Source organism: Triticum dicoccoides, chromosome 5B, assembly GCF_002162155.2.
Source record: "Triticum dicoccoides isolate Atlit2015 ecotype Zavitan chromosome 5B, WEW_v2.0, whole genome shotgun sequence".
Lineage (NCBI taxonomy): Eukaryota > Viridiplantae > Streptophyta > Magnoliopsida > Poales > Poaceae > Triticum > Triticum dicoccoides.
Window position 1 is genome coordinate 29,141,259 of NC_041389.1, and position 7,459 is coordinate 29,148,717.

The window sequence follows — 7,459 nt, forward strand, 5'->3', positions numbered from 1 at the left end:
TTAGTACATCGATAAGAAGGTATGTAGTAAGTACATCATAAATACCTCATGTGGTCTCACAAGGTTCCAGGATTTTATAAACTTAAGAAGCTAGTACAAAAAACACAACTAATCAAAACACTAAATTGGATAGGCTGATAGGCAAGAGTTCCCACATAGTATATCAAGCAAACAGCACAGATAGGTCCTTTAATAAGTTTCCAGGATAGTATTAAAGAAACTACAAACACCACAACTAGTGAAGGCTGGACCAAACAAAAAAAAATGGGATAAGCCGATAGGCAAGAGCAACTCGTCAATGGAACAAACCAAGTGGGAAGCATCTTCGACACTACACTAAGAATGGATCAACTAAATCCAAATCACGAACATGACCCAGGGAATAACGGACGCAATTATGAATTGTAAAATGAATCTGAGCCCCTTTTGAAGCCCTTTCATCCAGCTGAAGCTTCCTACGTTGTTCTGCCAAGAATTCCTTATTGCCGGAGCAACCCCCAAGCTTCACCAGCTCTAGCACTCTCGCATTCAATACAAAGAATGTCACAAAGTTAACTTCAGACTTGATGCCACGATAGGAATCCAACGCTATTGTCTTCAGACGGATATCAGGACATCTGGTCAGATCCCGGTGTTTGCAACGCCACAAATTGTTTGGCTTTGGCTCTCGCACACGAAACTAAAAATAACATACAGAAATAAGTAAACCAATCATTTGAGAAGAGAAGAAGAACAAAAGTGTTTGAACATTCAATGAATGAAGAATCATCACCCCAGTCTGAATGTACAGCTTCTCCAAGCATGGAAAGCATGTCATCAGCTCAATAACCGTATCCAAACTTAGTACTCTCAGTTGGACAGCTAAAGTCTTGGCTGTGCGGACCACCATTGCCAGCTTATCAACGTGCGATCCCTTTGGCAAACATGAAAGGCAACATATTAGTGTCTTTTGATTTTTTGCGGGAGCCCATTCACAAATCAAGTGATAAATAATTTTTCAGCAAACAAAATTGAAATTGAAATGACTCAAAATGGTAGTACCTGAATAATTGTGGAGCCAAACTCGAATCTGCAGAGATAATCCTGATTGGCATTCTTGTAGTAACCATCAGAAAGGTAGCCTATTGTCTCCAGTTGAGGCGCTGAGACCACAGATACATGCAGATCAGTGCCGAAATGAAGATTGAGCAACTTCTCAAGCCAAGGGGCATTCTCGATAATGAGATCCTTTAAATGGACACGATTTCGGTAAGCACTATTGTTATTATCAACACCAATTCTCCTAAGGGTAAGGGAGTTGATCCGAAGGGAGCAGAAATCAAAGCTTTGTAATATCAGCAAGCACTCGAGAGCGGGGCAACTGGCAATCAAGCTGTGCAGCGAGCACTCTGAAATGCTCACACCATCCAGCCCAAGCTGCTTGAGCAGCGGAGAGTGAAGCCCTTGGACGGTGCCGTCGGGGAGGTCGCAATTTTTGATTGTGGCAACGCGCAGGGTGGGTGCGAAGCGGAAGGTTTGTGACGGCAGCGGTACCTCCGTTGAGTAATAACCACTGCCAAGCTCGAGCTCCTGTAGGTTGTCGAGAGCGCCGGACCGGAGCCAGTCATCGACGGTAGCAAGGCCAAAGTGGCCACCCTCCACGCGGAGGCGACGACCGGGACCGGCATGGGAAGAAAGGATGCGTGATACGGCATCAGCAGCACGCTGACGACGGTCAGCACGCCCAAGACCATAACGTTTTAGCAGGTGAGTGCAGTCGAGGTTAAGTGGGGCGGAGAGCCAGAGGTGGCGAGGATTTGGGTGCGGGCGCCTTCGTCGGTGGGGAGGAGGGAGATGATGTCGCTGAGGACGGCGTCGGGGAGGCTGCTGATGCGGTCGACGAGTCCATAGTCTTCTTGGCCCACCACTCCGGGATCGGGCGCTTCCGTCGCCGCCGGTTCCGGGGCCTCGTCGGCGGTCTCGACCCCGGCTGGTTTCCGCTTCTTCCTACGAGGACCGCCGGCCTCCATTTCCTTCGGTCTCTTTGGTGGAGTGGGAGGTCGCATTTGTGAGAATGGTGAAGGAGAAGGTTTGATGGGCAGAGCAACCGTATATAAACACGGAGCGCACGCTGGTAGTGGTTCAGGAATTCAAAAGGCTTGCACAGATGGAGGAATTGGCTGTAAATGCTGCGGCGGCGGCACAGTACTCAAACAGCTCGGCGTGGAAGAAGTATAGACGCATGCATCCCTCGGGAACTTTTTTTTTTTGCCCTCAAAGAGTGCCCTTGATTTTATTTATTTGCAACCCAAACAGTGTACAGAGATCAACTTTTCAAAAGGAAAGGAGATAGAGTTTAAAGCTTGTTGAGCTTTACATCCTATCGCCTGTTGAACGTGTGTGTACACGGAACGCCCTTACCAATTCGTTTACACACGTACTTGGATCAAGAACTGGGGATACGAGTGACTTTGGCAACCATTTACCTGCTCTAGATTACCTATTTTAGGCAAGATTATCTTAGATTACTACTCCCTCCGTACCAAAGTATAAGACGTTTTTACAATTTGGCTTATATTTTAGTGCAGATATTTTTTTACAGGGCTAGTACCGATGTACTCCCTCAGTCCGGGTTTATTAGGCCTAAAGACAACTTCTCTTAGACCAAGACATATAGTAATTTGCTCACATTAATTCTTCCATTTCACTCTCAATGCACTCTTTCACATGCATGCAGCCAATGAAAAAACACGCATGAAGTATATTAATTTCCCAGTCATGGCACCAACAACAATGACTTTCAATGCAACCAATGAAATGGTTGCATGCATGCACCTTTCCAAAGCGAGGCCTTATAAAAAAGGACATACTTGTGATGCTAAGAGGCTTAATAAACCCGAACAGAGGGAGTAGTAGTAAGGCCAACTCTAACGCACGACCCCAAACGGACGTCTATGTCTGGTTGGGCCGTCCACGGGTGGGGGCACCCAACGAATAGGCGCATCCCAAAACGTGTCCGCATTGGACTTAAAAAGAAACACACCGGAAAAGGCATTGCAAAATAGGTTAAAACATACATAACTTAATTAAAAAGTCCATCATAGTCACGACCCACCCACAGTACTTAAGATGAAATTAAAAAACATTAAGAAAAGCTAATGCGGCCGCCACGCACGCCGCAGAAGTAGTCGCCGCTGATGTCGTAGCCGTCGAAGCTGTCCCCGTCGCCGTCTTCAGGCGCCACCATCCTCGTCGTAGCTCGTCAAGTCGATGTAGGGTCGGGGCGAGGTGGAGCGGCGGCCCCCAGAATGGGCTGGGCGCGTGTTGCGTAGGCTGCGGCGGCGGCGGCAGTGATGATGGTGGTGATAACCACGGCGACCATGACACGCTCCTCTGTAGCCTCCCCCTTCACCTCCATCTTCACCTCCTGCTTCACGTCCAGCTCCGGCGCGTAGACGTTTCCGGAGGCCGACAGGTCGAGCATCTCCAACAGGCCCTCCCATTCATCCACCTGGAGGCGCTTGTACTCCCGCTCGGAGTCCTCCATGACCGCCTGCACGAGCCACTCCTCCTCCTCGGCTGTCATGGCGAGAGGCTGCGGAGGCGGCGGCAACGCGGAGGGAGAGGGCGTTGGCGTCAGGCCGCGCACTCTAGGTGGGCTTGGTGCGGACTCGCGAGGCACATGGGTCGGGCTATGACCACAACCGGCTGAAAATGTTTGCCGACGCATGTCGTGCTCGTCCTGGAACCATGTGTCCCAGAGGGGCGAGCCGACGTCGTACCTGCGGTCAGCGAGGTGCTGGCGCGGGGTTCGGTTGCGACGACGGGCAATCTCCTGCAAGCGGGCACGACTGCTTGCCGGGACGGGGGGAATGGTCATTGGGGAGGTGTGCATCTGACCAGGGCAGCGGGGTGCCGATCTCCAGTACGATGGTAGAAGGCGACCCTTCATGTACGACCTGAAGCGAGGCACGACCGCTGGAGGAGAGATGGAGAAAGAAGCCCACGAAGTGGAGTGGCTGTCTGCACTTCCAGACGAGGCGGACGACGAGCCCGCCTCGTGGTCGTGCTTGCATTTCTTGCCGGGGTGCCACTTCCAGAACCCCATGGCCGGCGGAGAGCGAGGTGGACGACGGCTAGGGTTTGGTGTCTCCGATAGAGGGGGCAATGGTGGGGAAGTGGATGAGGATGGGGAAGTGGAAGTGGCAGCGGAAGTCCACGGCTTCGCCATAAAAAAGGGTGTGGCTTGGGGGCCATCTGGGTGGCTGACTTGTAGGCCCAACCATCCATGCGCATTGACTAGGGGCGGTGGGAGTTGGTTGGACAGCCCACACGCAGGCCCGAGGCGGACGTCGAGACGCCGTGTGCCCGTTCGTTCGTTGTCCATGTCACCGCAAAGCTCGCTCAACCATGGACCTGGAATGGGGCGAGTTGGACAAAAACGCACACAATTTGAGAATAGGGATGCGCATTGGACCTACTCGTCTGTCTGTTTGGGCTCAAACAGACAGAGAACCAAATGATTTAGGGTCATGCGTTAGAGTTGGCCTAAAAGCTTATGCGTGGTGGCGCATGGGTCCGGCTTACAGGTTTTTTGAGACCATAATATTAATTCTCAAAAGAGAAAATTGCTATCCTAAAAAAAAGAGAAAATAGCTGGAATATTTATTTTTGGGACCATAATATTTGGTGATCACTAGCTATTAGGGTAGACCCTATTAGCTGGAATGTTTATATTCTAAAAAACATATGATAACTTTTTTAAAATGTGTATACAATATAATAAAAAGTATTTGGGTAATGTAAAAATGTTACATACCATTATAAAAATGTACGACACCTTTTAAAGAAAAATTCCAAATATTAAAAAAAAGTTGTCACTTATAAAACATATTTATACAATGTAAAAATATGTTCGCATAGGTTTAAAAATGGTTATTCCCATCAGGAAAATGTAGGTGACATTTTAGAAAAAATATTCAGGTGTGTCCAAAAAATGTCCATGAATATTTTAAAAAGTAAAAAAATGTCCACGTAGTTTAATCAAATTTTTATTGTCATTACGAAAATATACAATGTGTATTTGGAAAATATTACCTAGTATTCAAATAAGTGTTCAAAATATGTATTTTCAAATAATGTACAACATGTATTATTTGAAAAATGTCCAAAGTGTATCAAAATAAATGTTTCACATGTGCGCTAAAAAGGTACATTGTATAATGAGAAAAGGTAGAAATGTGTTTAAAAAGAAGACCAATTAAAATTGACAAAGAAGCAAAAAGAAAAGCAAATAGACCAAACAATACAAAAAACAAGAAATAAACAAAACAAAACAACAGGTATAACGAAGAAAGAAAAAACCAATGAGAAAACAAAATATAGCAAAGAAAAAAAAAGAACAATCGAAAAGAAAACAATAAAAAAGCAAAAGAAAGACAAATGAAAAATCAATGGAAAAACGAAATATAATGAAGGAAATAAGAACAATAAAAAACCAATGAGAAAACAACAGAAAATCCAATAAAAACAAAATATAAAAAAGGAAAAAATCAAAGAAAATGAACGGAAAAACAACAGAAAATGGAAAATAAAAATAACAAAGAAAAAACGGAGCAGAGAGAGCGAACCTACAGCTACCCCACGGGCGATTGCACTAATGGGTTGGCCCGATTTGCTCGCTCGTAGGCGATTCCTAACAGGAATCGATACGGATGAGACATAGCCCTGACAACTTAGCATACGCTCTGCCATTCTAAAGAAAAAAGCATACGCGCTGCCTAAAGAAAACTAAACATACGCTGGACTCTCCAGACCTGCTCGATGATCACGCACGGTCAATCAGCAGCAATGAATCGCTCGCATTTAAATGCTCGTAGATCTTGTCCCCTAATCCCTCTATACCTCAACCTGCCACCTGAACATGACATGACAGTTTCAAAAAAAAACATGACATGACAGTGCGGTGCCATGCCTCTGCCCCTCGGCCAACGACACTCAACAAAGCTTAGAGCATGGTTAATAATATAGCCACGTCATCTATAGGCAAATTTATAGCCGGCAAGTACAATAGGCGGATTTAAATATGTACTACTTTGTTGATACATGACTCACATCACTCTCTCACAAAATAACTATGAGCACGTGTTGCAGCCGGCTGTTAACTAGTAGCCCGCTTCTCTCCTCTCTTCTAGTCTCTCTCTTCGAACTAAGCAAAAATATAATATTTAAATTCTTAGAGCCCGCCTACATCACCTTATTATACTTGCTCTTATGGCTTCTAGTTGTACATGTCTGAGCAGTGGCGGAGACAGGCCCCAAGCAGCCCGGGCCGCTGCATGGGACGCGACACCAATTTCCTTTGGGTACCGAAACATCACTGTAGCTATAGTGCTACAGTGCCCCCAAAAGCTGCCTGGGGCTTCGCTTTTTCCTGCCGTCGCTACTGTGTCTGACCCTAGGCCTTATCAGTAACATTATTAATACATGTATGTTTTGAAAAATTATGAACATTTTCTGATTTCCCGATTATTTGTTTTTAAAATTTCAAACAATTTTTGAATAAGAAAATTTTGAATCCACAAACATTTTATCATTTTTCAATATTTTTATTTTTTAAAATTTTCAGAACTTTTGGAAGTTCCATATTATATAAAATGGAAAAAACGAAAACAGAAAATAAAAATAAAAATAAAAGCGAAATTTAAAAGACAGGCCGCGGGGACATGGGCCGGACCAAATGGCCGCATTGCGTCTTTTCTTAACGCGCAGAGCACAACATAGGAGGTCCCTACTGCATGGGCCGTCCCAGCCATAGAATTCCTCTTTGTGAAACATTTTTTGTCACCTATAGATGGCATTGGTGGGTAATATTTTATAAAGGCACTTGATCACCTCAATGCAATGGATACTCATTTTCACTGGTCGCACGTCCTATATACCTTAGAGAATGATCCCCACTAAATATGTATCTCAACATGCAAGCATTGCCACACATACAATTATGGATGGAATAAGACCTACTTTAACATTTAACCATGCATGAGAAAAGACCCATCATAACATGCAACCATGCATGAGAAAAGACCCACCACCATGCATGAGAAAAGACCCACCACAATGCAACCATGCATGAAAAAATATTTTTATTCTATTTTATTTGTATTTAATAAATATATTACAACTACATATAATCAAATATAACAAGTCGTATGTATTTTAATTTTTTCCACATGTTTTCAGTCTAAATGGTTCTATTTCACACAATCAAATCTCACTGAAATATATGGCAACTGATTTCCGCACCAATGCGCATCAGAGGCTAAAGTTAATGCCTTACCAATAGCCCTGACCTCAAGAATAGCAGGTGATGTTAAACCATTATAGCAAGTCGCCGATGCGCCATGAAGATTCCATGTTCATCTCTACACGTAGTTGTTCACGCTCCTTTGTTCAAAGTTTTGGATAGCCCCCCCCCCCA

The 7,459-nt window shown here is 45.0% G+C and overlaps 1 pseudogene; it reads right to left on the minus strand.

Moving 5' to 3' along the window:
• Positions 1-331: 331 nt before the first annotated feature.
• On the minus strand, positions 332-2,009 carry LOC119308969 (annotated as a pseudogene).
• Positions 2,010-7,459: the final 5,450 nt, after the last annotated feature.